We start from the raw sequence: 11,074 nt of genomic DNA on the forward strand, positions 1-11,074 counted from the left end.
TTTCACATGATAGTCTTAATGACGAAAAACCAGCATGCTCAGGTTATAACCCTGGCTAACCTGGCAACAGATCTCCTGCATTGACAAGACTGTCCTATGAGTAGTCCCATGGAAAGAACTGGGAAATGTTCACGTAATGTGATACATGAAGTTGTTCACGGGTATTACAAGGCTCAGAACCTGACAGTGTTCTTTTAGTCTTGCTATGTGACTTGCAACTTTTTTATAATCCCCAAGCCTGGACTCTTCTGTAAGATAAAGTCACTTTAGTTGGCAGCAGGAACAGAGCCTTCCTACACTAATTAATAATTCCCCAACAAGCCACATCAGTGCAAATGTTAATGCACTGTAACAGATGAGGAATAACATAATAAAAAGCAACAATTTAACAGCATGCAGGGTTAAATGCACTGTAAATACAAGAGCTACCAGCCTCCCTTATGCTCTAACTCTGAAGCTGCAGTCTTATCAGAATGAAGTTGAAAACCATTTTCGGGGGGGGGGGCGGATCAGAATTTACACTTCTTTATTACTACTAGAAACTACAAAAGAGAATATTCTAATCTTTCTTAACATCTGTTTAGCTTTCATCCTTATTCTCAATCCACCTTAAAAGGCAAGTAAAAACATTGTGTTTTAAGTAAATTTCATAGTAAAACTACACAAGCATTTCAGTTTAACAATTAAAAAATTAGTGTAATAATATACAGGCATCTTTAGATCAGCCAAAGATCAGGAAAAAAAAGCTATCCTCCCAAAACATAATAGAAACATTCCTTATCTGTGAAAGCATGGCCACCAGCCATAACATTCTGTAGATATATAAAATAAATACCACTCAGAGATGCTATGCTGATGGACTCCAGTACAAGTTCTTAAAATACAGATAGCAACAGGAAAAAGGAAACAGCTGCTCCAAGAATAAAGGAACTTGAAACTTCTTTGGAGTACAAAATCTTGCAGGAAGACAGAAATTCTCAAATAGCGCTACAAAAGCTCACATTATTATTATTGTTTTATTGTTTTGCTTCTAGAACTATTCCCCCCCCCCCTTTTTTTTTTCCCATTCCACCTGGTACAAGCCACTGTTTTGCTTGGATGTCTTTTTCTTCTAATACGTTGCCATTGGCCACAATCCTAACACAATGTACAACAAACTAAAACAGAAATACCACTGTCCTGCTTTCCAGTGTACTCACACCAGCTTAACACATTCTGGCACAAGAACAACAGCATTGAGTGTGTGGCCACATACACCAGCAACTTAAGCACAAGTTCTCTGTGGACCCTGTAAAAACGCGCTTGCTGCTGTCATGTGCCAACACCCACACTGCCACATCTTTGATATAATTATCAAAGTGAGCTAGGCAGGATATGTTAACACCTATTATAACTACACTTTCAGGTGCTTAGACATGCAAAAAAGTCTGAATTTAATGTTACAGACATATAGTAAACCCATTGCACTTAATGAGACTACCCATTTGGACTAGATATACATAAGTGTTTGCAGATTCAGTGCCATAAGGCAGAGGTCAGTTTCCTGCATTATAGTATAATTACTCAGGGCACAGGTCATTAATGCTGGGCACAATTTGTATGTATGGCTGAAAACCATCAAACATGAAACAAGTACTGCCCAGACAGCAAATGCAGTATGCAAAACCAGGTGTAGTCATGTTGTTTTATTGTTTTCATCCACTAGATGGAGAATCTTTATTGATAACAGCTCCAAAAAAACCCTACAAGTACTTAAATTCAACAAACTTCCAGAATTAGTTTCTTATTATTTACATAAAAGTGTCTCCCAGCCTCAAAGAACTTCTACCCATGATTAGACTTTTTTTTTTTCTTTTTTTTTTTTTTTTTTTGAGATGGGTAGTCCAGCTGTCCTTTGAATTTTGGGTAACTGCACCTTCATTTGAAGGCAGAAGTTACTAGTTTTTTTTAATAACCTCAATTTATTTTTCTGTGATACTTCATATCAACTTTAGGAATTTCAAACCGCTGCCTAACACAATCAGAATTATTAGGGGCAGATCTTAGATCTTTACAAGAACTGTAACACTGATAAAAGTATTTTTCTTTTGTGCCTCAAACTCCAGAACATCCTGCAGATGTTGGGAAAGGATGTATTTTGGTAAGATTATCAGCATGACTTGAACACTTGCAGAGCGTACTCCAGTTAATGACGGCAGCTCCACAATGTCAGATCCAAAGCACACCTTAAAACACCACACCTAACCCACTTGTGCCTATGTCTTTACATAGACACAGTTGTACCGCTGGGCCTGTTGACACCAGAAACTATCCTCAGAAAGAGAGAGTAAGTTTGGTCCTGTAAATTTCCTATTCAGGAGTACTTTCATATGTTCCTAGCAAAATTACATTCCTGCTAAACAGGTAAAATCAAAACCAAGAACTACACTAATACTATTTCTAGCTGAAACACGAATGAACAGGAAAAATGAATGGAACAAAAATACAACTGCACCCGAATTCATTGTCATGTTATACACAAGCAGAAAGCTCTTACCAGAACATTACATACATGAGAAAGAGCAAAACTTTGCTTGAAGTTTAATACTGCAATAAGTGGATTATACAGCAGTCAAAACATTGTACTTAAATATTTGAATTCTGAGTGCTTTGTTCCCTATTCTCCATCACAAAACTCAAAGGACATTAAAATGTTATGCTTCTTTTCACATGAAAGAAACCACAGTGGTCTACAGACTTCAGCAACAACAGGTCTAGTATGATGTGTGCTACTGGTCCACCAAGGGATCACTGCACACACTATCCAGGATTCAATTTTCCCAGCTGGGGGGGGGGGGGGGGGGGGGAATTCCTCCCCAAAAACCCCAAGGTGCATTATCTGCCTGCTTCATGAATAAAAGGTGTTATTTTAAAAGAGTTGGTATTATTCCTCCTGCAGGGGAAACAGAGAGGAAACAACAGTGATTTTTAAACACCTCATAGGGCCTTTACTGAGAAGTGAGTTAAGAACTGAAGTGGGGGGAAGAAGAGCGGAACTTTCTTTGGAAAGCCAATATTCCAGAAAACACTGGTAGCTGAAGTATCACCAGCTATGAAATCAACTCAGTACTAACTCAGAGCAGGTATCACCCGAAGTTATTGCACCACACTGTAACTTTCCCAAGCAGCAGGACAAAGTAACACAGCAAATGAGCTTCGCCACTGCTATTCAACAGATCTGCAGAGGTAGCTGAGAAGCTGACAGAGAGCTGTTAAGTGTTCTTCCAGTTCCAGGAATCAAACACTTGGAGTAAGGGCACAAGCAGTACAAACACATTTTACAGACATCAGAACATAGTCTCTTTCAGACAAGGCTCCTTTGCAGCAGAGGGATCTGCATTATGCTCATGAAATGTAAGTTATTTCATGAAGGATCAAGGGAGCACATTTTCCCCCAGCAAGGATGTGTAAACTGGGACAAGGTTTATCAGCAGGTCTTTGACCCTAAACTTGCATATGAAAGAATACTTTGGAGAATACAATTTCTATCAAATTTGAGTTTCATTACTTCATTTGGGTGGGGTGGGTGTTCTGATATTAAAACATTTTGAAATCTCAATGGCATAGACTGAAATAATTAATTTTGAGAAATTTTAACTCTAATTTCCCATTTGAAGTGGATGCTTCAAAAAGCTGAAAAGTTCTTTAAGACTACATGATATGTTTGTAGCTGTTTTCTAGCTAACAATACTGTGTGTTGATCAGAAAGTCTCAGAGATACTTTCTGTACAACTAACTACTGGTTCAACTCAAAAGGATTTTTTAAGGAATATATGTATGAGAAGAATAACAGATCTAGATACCAGCTATTTATTTAATATTTTAACCCCCTTCAGAAAGTGGGAAATAAATAGCAAAACAAAAGGGTTACAACTAAAAATAACAGTTCTAAAAAAACATCAGATGCTACCGGGAGAGAGAAGGAGGTGAAAAAATTTTTTAATATGAAAACACTTGCTAAAACTTGCTGAATAAATGACAGCTTCTGAATACTGACCACCTACATAATAATTTATACCTAACAAAAGCATTTGCACGCATCTCTAACGTTGCTTCATTAACTATTGCAATATTAAGTAGCTATCCCACAAGGTTTCCTTCCTGCTTAACACTTTCATTATCTCTATTTTACCATGCAACCATTTGATATTTGTGAAAAACTATGCAATATTAAGTTGATTTCCCTTTTGCAAGACTGAAAGTATACGGTCAAGATGAAAAGATGGGAAATAAAGAGATTTTAAGACAATCAGCATAGTTTTCGACTTACACATCTGAAAGCCCAGTTTTTCATTATGTTATCCAATCATTTCAGTATCACAAAGTAATTTCCCCCCCTCATTAAAAAAAAAAATTCTCTGTATTCAAGAAAACAACTTAATGAATAGTATCACAGATGGTACTTTAAATTTTAAATGACCACTGAAATGGCAAAGCCATTAACTCCATGCAATTATTTAATAAGAAACATTTACCAAAGGAAAAATTTTAGAGTCGATTAAATTTGCCATGAAGATTCCCTCTTTCAGAAGCCCTCACCATCATGAAGCTTCAGTGGGGTTGGGGTCTGCCTCAGTGGGAAAAGGCACACCAATATACCATGAGACTTGCTGACTCCAAAGGAAGTCTTACCACCAATTTTGGCATCAATGACCACATGCCAACAGTTACATTACCAAAAGAGCCCATGATTCTTCAAGCCTTCCAACAAAATTTATTCCAGGTTTATAAACAGACCTAGAAGAAAGGCTGAGTGAAGAATAAGCTAGCAACCATACTATATAGAAAAAAAAAAAATTACCTGGATAAGACTTCTGTCTGAAGGATTGAACTACTGAATTCCCAAGGGGAATCTTGTATTACTAACTCTGCCAAAGCAAATATTACTTCACTTCACAGACCAAACACTGCAATTTAGTGTAAACAGAAAATGATTACTTTTAAATATGTTGCTAAAAAGTGTATGATAATTGGGGTTGGGGGGTGTTAAATGAGTTTCTTCTTTATTAGAAATTATCCAAAATGTGGAAAAAAAACCATAACAATCTCATGCTTTCTGAGGAAAAAGCATTAAAAGTGGAAAAAAATTAATTCTTGAAGTTATGGTAGATAGAACTGGACTTTTTAATTACTAAAAATATCCAATTATTCACTTCCATAAACACCAGATTTAGGTTGAAGACTATTATTTCCTCTAAAGAGTTAAAGATATCACTAAATCCAGAGTACATTTCAAACTGAAATCACAGCTGTAGGCAGATGTAAGTATGACATCTTCGATCAAACTAAAAACTGGCTCTGACACAGATTTCTCCAAGTTTAACAACATCCATATTTTTCAATCATCAAGAATCGGAAAGTTCCCTACTTAAGGCCAAGTAAAAGATCATTTAAAAACTTTAGTTAGTGCAGAAAATGGCTTGGATGTGTTTCTGGAAGCTGACACACTGCAGAAATGACTTGTTACTGTGTAGATAAAAATGAAAGCAACACTAAGCCCTGCATCTTGGAGCTATACTCTTGAGCCACGCACACCCTGAGAAATATGAGCGTAGCTCCAACATCACAACTCCATCGCATTACCAACAACACGCTACGCTAAGACTTGAACAGTGTGATGAAAATTCCCATCAGTGAAATTTCAACCAGAAGAGACTGCTGAGGAAAACACATCTTGCCCCATGCTGGTTTGCAACAAAACAGCACTGCTGAGAAGCCACTTCCATGTGGCTCAACTGTTCCATCTCCAAAGCCGCTACTTTCCTCAGCTCCAAGACATTGTGTGCACGTCATGGGGCACTCTCCCACAATCTACCATCAGGTCTGTGTACCGGAGCACGGACACCATGCCAGAAACTGTTTTCCTCTGACCATCATATTCCTTCACCATGTTAAAACTAGCTCTTCTACAGAAACAAAAAATAAACATGGAGGCAGGGTGTAGGAATAAGACATACATACCCGAACGTGACCTCCTTCAGTGTGCTTTGTAAGACACCCTTGCTTAGTGCACGTTTTTCATTGGCAGAAGGAATTAAGACTTTCTAATACTGTAACCTCCCAGTTTAATTGCCTGTTTGCAGGAAAGAGACTTTGCTCAATCACTTAGAGGCTTTGCCTCGGAAAGTTGCTCAGTCTAAACTCAGCACATACCCCAGGACCAGTATACACTATGACAAACACCTGGCTCAAGTTCCAGGGAAATGTGTGCAAAATGCTTTGTTCTTACGTGTTTGGCTTACCTAAAACAGAATCTCTGACAAGAAAAGGGAATAATATAATTTTTTTTTTTAATCATTTTATATTTTTCCTAGTATGTGCACTGCTGATCTTCTAGACGCTGGAAAAACTTTCTGATTACCAGGACTGATCAGCTGGAAAAACTGCTGATCTAGCAGTTCCGGGAGGGGTGCAAGGACAGACCCCAATATTGGCACAGGCTTCTACTATCAAAAAGCATGATGGCCAACATAAAATATACAACAAGTCATCTGCTTACTCAAAAGTCTTCTAATAGATTTACCTCCTGTGGCTATCTAGAAAAAGGAAACATTCAAGCTGGTGAAACAGACTTTAGCACTGTTTTAAAACACAGGGACAATACTAGTATTTTTAAATTCTTACCAAAAATACATATGAAAATAAACTGAAGAACATCATTTCAGTAGAAAAACGTAGAACGAGTAGTTCTTCACATTCTGAAATACTTACATTAGTACAGTCTGATCCTGTTTTGCCATTCCCCCTCCCTCCTCTAGGAAAAAAAAAGGTAACTCCAGCTTTAAACCTGCAAGACTGTATATACACATTCATAGGACATTAAAGCGAGATAAGTTGGTACATGTTAACAGACACATTTGTGTCTACGGAGCAGGGAAGGAAGGGGTGTTTAGCTTTACAGTTGCTATGAATTCACTCCACAGGTAGGAGAGATGCATTCTTTTTTCATCATAAAATACATGTGCTCCAATTTTCAGAGGAAAATTTGAACTTCCCTTAAGTGGACTAAGTCAGGGTTTTACAAGCAGGAAGCAACATAAAATAATTTTGTTCAACAGACAACGTTACAAATTATTTTATTTGAAGTCCCAAATGCAAAGGATTTTACGAAGTTAATCCTTTTGTTCACTTTTGCTTAACGTCTTAACATGCAGTCTAACAAGTGGTAGGCAAAACTAAGCACTTAACAGTAGCTTTAAAAACCTAGAACTGCAAGGAAACAAGTGTTTGACATGACTTCAAAGACATTTTATTCTTTTTATTTTACCTGAAAAAAAAAAAGATTATGATTTAGCCCTTTAATGAATATGTAAAAAACAGAAAACAAAATTACTTCAATAGTTAACAACTAAATATCAAGTTTCAAACTAAAGGAAATCAAATCTGTGAAAAAAATTTTATTGGCAAAGTTTAGTATACATAGACATTTTGTTGTTCTAATTCTAATCATTAGACTTGCATTGTGTCCTCCTACAAGTAGCTCTTGCTGTTCTGCTCAATTCACATAAACAGTTTCTGTAGATCTCTGGGACAAGAGCTTCTGCGCACAACGGGAAATACCCATCTCTTCCTTTCAAAATGAATGTACTGAGAGAGTCTTTACTTTCTAAGGAGCATCACAGCAATTTCAATTCAAGGCATTCTTCAATGAAAGATACGAAGACATTCAAGTTCTGACAAAATAAAGGCATGTATTCTTCCTGCACAAATGATGCTTTACAAGTTTAGGGAAAAGCTCAAGATAAAAGACCAGAGAGACAACTTCAAGTCCTTGCAAATGTGAGCATTTTACTGTAATTAATGTGGCTCTGAATCCCACAGCACAGCATTACTCCTTGCAAAATCAAGGTAAACCCTAAGTAGCGCTTCTGGTTACATGGAGCTATGACTATATGCTCATCTTTCTTCACCTACTTAGTCCAAAACAGTATAGAACAAGTATGTTGTACTGTGTTAAAAGCAGCACAGGCAGTAAAAAAACCCTTTCCAAACATGTTTAGCAGAACATGTGTTGATGGAACCCTTTCAAATGTGAACATTGATAATTAGGGCTCACTATATTACTACCATACTCTTAATGTTATTATTCAATTACTCCAAATGTTATTAATCAATTACTCCTTTAGAAGAACCTTAAAATTGAAAACTTGTCCTGTAACCAGACAACAACTTAAAGACGGCTGGATAATTAAGACATTAAAGCCAGTTATTGTCATTGTAAAACAGGTTATAAATTACAAAACAAAGAAAAAAGTTACAAAATATTTCCATCCTCTGAAGGAGATGGAATGTTTCCCAAACCCAAACTCAATCTTTTCACTCTCTTCAATGAATTAACTAGTCTTTCTTCATAACATCTTTTCATGTATTATTGAAAAGTGAACTACTGCCAAGATGTCATTTAATGTACGGAATAAGGCTCATACAGTTTCAGAATCATATTTTTGTTATTCTGGTCAATTTCTATGGACATCCATCTTAAAGGTATATTAGTACTTTTTAACAGAGAAAATCCATTGTTGCAAGAGGCACTGCTATGAAATTAAGACGAAGGCTTTTTTTTGTTTTCATTTTTTGTTTGTTGTTTTAAGATCCTGCTGGAGCACTCAAAATTCTACAAGTTTTATGTTTGCTCCTTGAAAGTCTAACATCAACAGTGTACTACACCAAGGTAACCTCACACAGAAGGCAAAAAAAGTAGCAAAAAACGTTCCAAACTATCATTTTACAATTTGAAAGCTGCTTCCACTGCAGCAATCACTCAGTTGCTAATACCCCTCCAAAATTGTTTACTTAAAAAAAAAAATAATAATCTTCCCTTGAGAGCTCTAAAAATAAACTGATACATAAACTGTATGTCCCGTAGCAGGATAAAATTACTCTATTTGGTTAAGTACACAACTTCCCACTGTACAAGGATTTAAAAAAAGAGTAATTGTAAAAAAAAGCAACACTTGAATTGCAAATAAGGAAAAAGGGAGGACCGAGTGTGTTGTCAAACAGATCACTAATATGAAGAGACTAGAAAATACCAACCCCGATATAGATGTGAAAAACCCTGACTGTGCCTAAATGACCACACACGCAAAACAGCACCTCAGGAGACTATTTCCTTCCCCCCCCCCCCCGACTAGCAGGCAGGTGAAAAGAAGCAGCCCCTTTCCATTACCGCTACCTGCAAGCAGCAGAGAGAAAAGGAAGAGGCAGTACCAATGTCACCAGTCATTTACACTCTCCTACGACAGGGAGGGAGTGCGCTGAGCGATTCCCCTTCCCAAAAACGTGCCTGCAGTGCCGCGTATGCGCGACCCGAGGAAGGGAAGGCTCAAAACGGGAAAACACGAGCCTGGGGGAGGTGGGGAGGAAGAGAGGTCACTGTCTTCGGGGACACTGCCGGGGGGGAGGCACAGACCAGACCCTCCACCTCAAACGCCGCACGCCCCGCAGGGCTGACCAGCGGTCCCCCCGAAAGAGACGGGGCCGGCACTGAGGAGCCCCGGGTAAGGGGGGGGGGGGGGGGGGGGGGGTGACACCCCTCCCCAGGCCCAAGCGCCGAGAAGGCAGGCGGGGAGCGAGGCGATGAAGAGCAGCCCCCTGCCGAGGGCCCAGCTCCGGCGCCTCTGCGGCGGGAAGAGGCGAGCCCCCGGTTGCCCCCCACATCCACACACACTCCCCCCAGTCCCCCCTGCCCGGTCCGGGTGAGGAGGCGGGGGCCCGCGGCCCCCCCTCCTCCTCCTCCTCCCCCGCCTCGGCCCCTCCCCGGAGCCGCCGCCTCACGGCCCGGGTGCTCGGGAGACGCTGTGAGGAGCGGGAAAGCTGTGAGGGCCGGGGCTATACGCCCAAGGCGTCAGGCCCCCCCACGGGAGCTCAGCCCCAGCCGTCCGGCCGCGGGGCGCCGCGGTTACCGTGTGCGGTGCCGAATTCTCGTGGTGTTTGTCGAGCGGCTGCGATAATGGCGTCCTTCCTCGCGAGAGATCTCCCTCTCCTCAGCGCGCAGGCGCCGCCCCGCTGCGCCCGCTCGGCCCCCGCCCGCCCCGAGAACCCGCGCAGGCGCACGGAGGACTCGGCCCGGCGGCCGCCCTTCACCGACGCGCCGCCGGGAGAGACTACAATTCCCAGAGGGCAGCGCGTCGGCTCTTCGTCGCCGCCCCCGCCGAGCAGGCCGGGACCTGTAGTACACGCGGCCGGAGCGGTGCATGCCGGGAATTGTAGTCCTGTACCACAGGCACCGCAGACGACACCCTCCGCACCTCAGCCAGCGCACCCGCACGCATCCACACCGTGTGTCCCCCCCACACTCTCCCCTCTTCGCCCTGCCACAAACCCTGAGGGTTCCGCGAAACCCTCTTGCTCGGACCGGGAGGCCACAACGGGGTCTCGCCCTGCGCCCCAGGAGGGTGATGGACCCTTGCCGGCGTTTCGGTCGAGGCAGCCGTGTGCTTTGCGCGGCCGTGTCCCGCAGCCTGCCGTCGCGTCCTGCTGGGCATGGCTCTGCGATTCCTTCTCCGACAGCGTCTCGGGGTTACCGCAAACTCCAGTGTCACATCTCGTTTTTATTAAGCGTTTCCAGACCTGCCCGGCGACGCAGCCGCAGGATTTGGCCGGCAGAGTTGTCAGCAAGCAGATTAAACGTATATCTGCACCTCGAGAGCCGCCTGCCCTAAGCCATTCACGCAGCGACACGTTCCCTTTTCCTACTCCTTTCTCTGGTCCTTCCATTAAATTTCTCTCTGCTCAAATGGCTCCTGAGTGCTTGCATCGCTGAAATGGGATGATCTGAACGTGAGCTGTCATGTTAAGGAGAAAAACGTCACCGTGCTCAGAACACAGCTGAAGAACAGGCAGCAAGTGGGAATTTGCTAAATTAGCTCATCAGACTGATTCCTCTGTTGCTTTGTTCCTGCATTTGGTGTGAGAACAGAATGACTGGGCAAAGGTGGAAAACCTTCTGTTAACCTCTGAGGAATGATAAAAATATTCAAAAGCACAAAAAGGAAGCATGGAGGAAGTATGCAAGTAGCTCTGAAAGAAGACA

The 11,074-nt window shown here is 41.5% G+C and overlaps 1 protein-coding gene across 4 annotated transcripts in view; it reads right to left on the reverse strand.

The window, feature by feature from the left end:
• BANP (BTG3 associated nuclear protein) overlaps nt 1-10,089 on the reverse strand; it is a 154,385-nt gene extending 144,296 nt beyond the window's left edge. For all 4 annotated transcript variants that reach the window (XR_011326458.1, XM_069793307.1, XM_069793306.1 and 1 more), the window contains exon 1: nt 9,945-10,089. The gene's annotated coding sequence lies outside the window, so the exon portion shown is untranslated. The remainder of the gene's footprint in view (nt 1-9,944) is intronic.
• Nucleotides 10,090-11,074: the final 985 nt, after the last annotated feature.

The sequence above is a fragment of the Haliaeetus albicilla genome, chromosome 10 (assembly GCF_947461875.1).
Source record: "Haliaeetus albicilla chromosome 10, bHalAlb1.1, whole genome shotgun sequence".
Taxonomy (NCBI): domain Eukaryota; kingdom Metazoa; phylum Chordata; class Aves; order Accipitriformes; family Accipitridae; genus Haliaeetus; species Haliaeetus albicilla.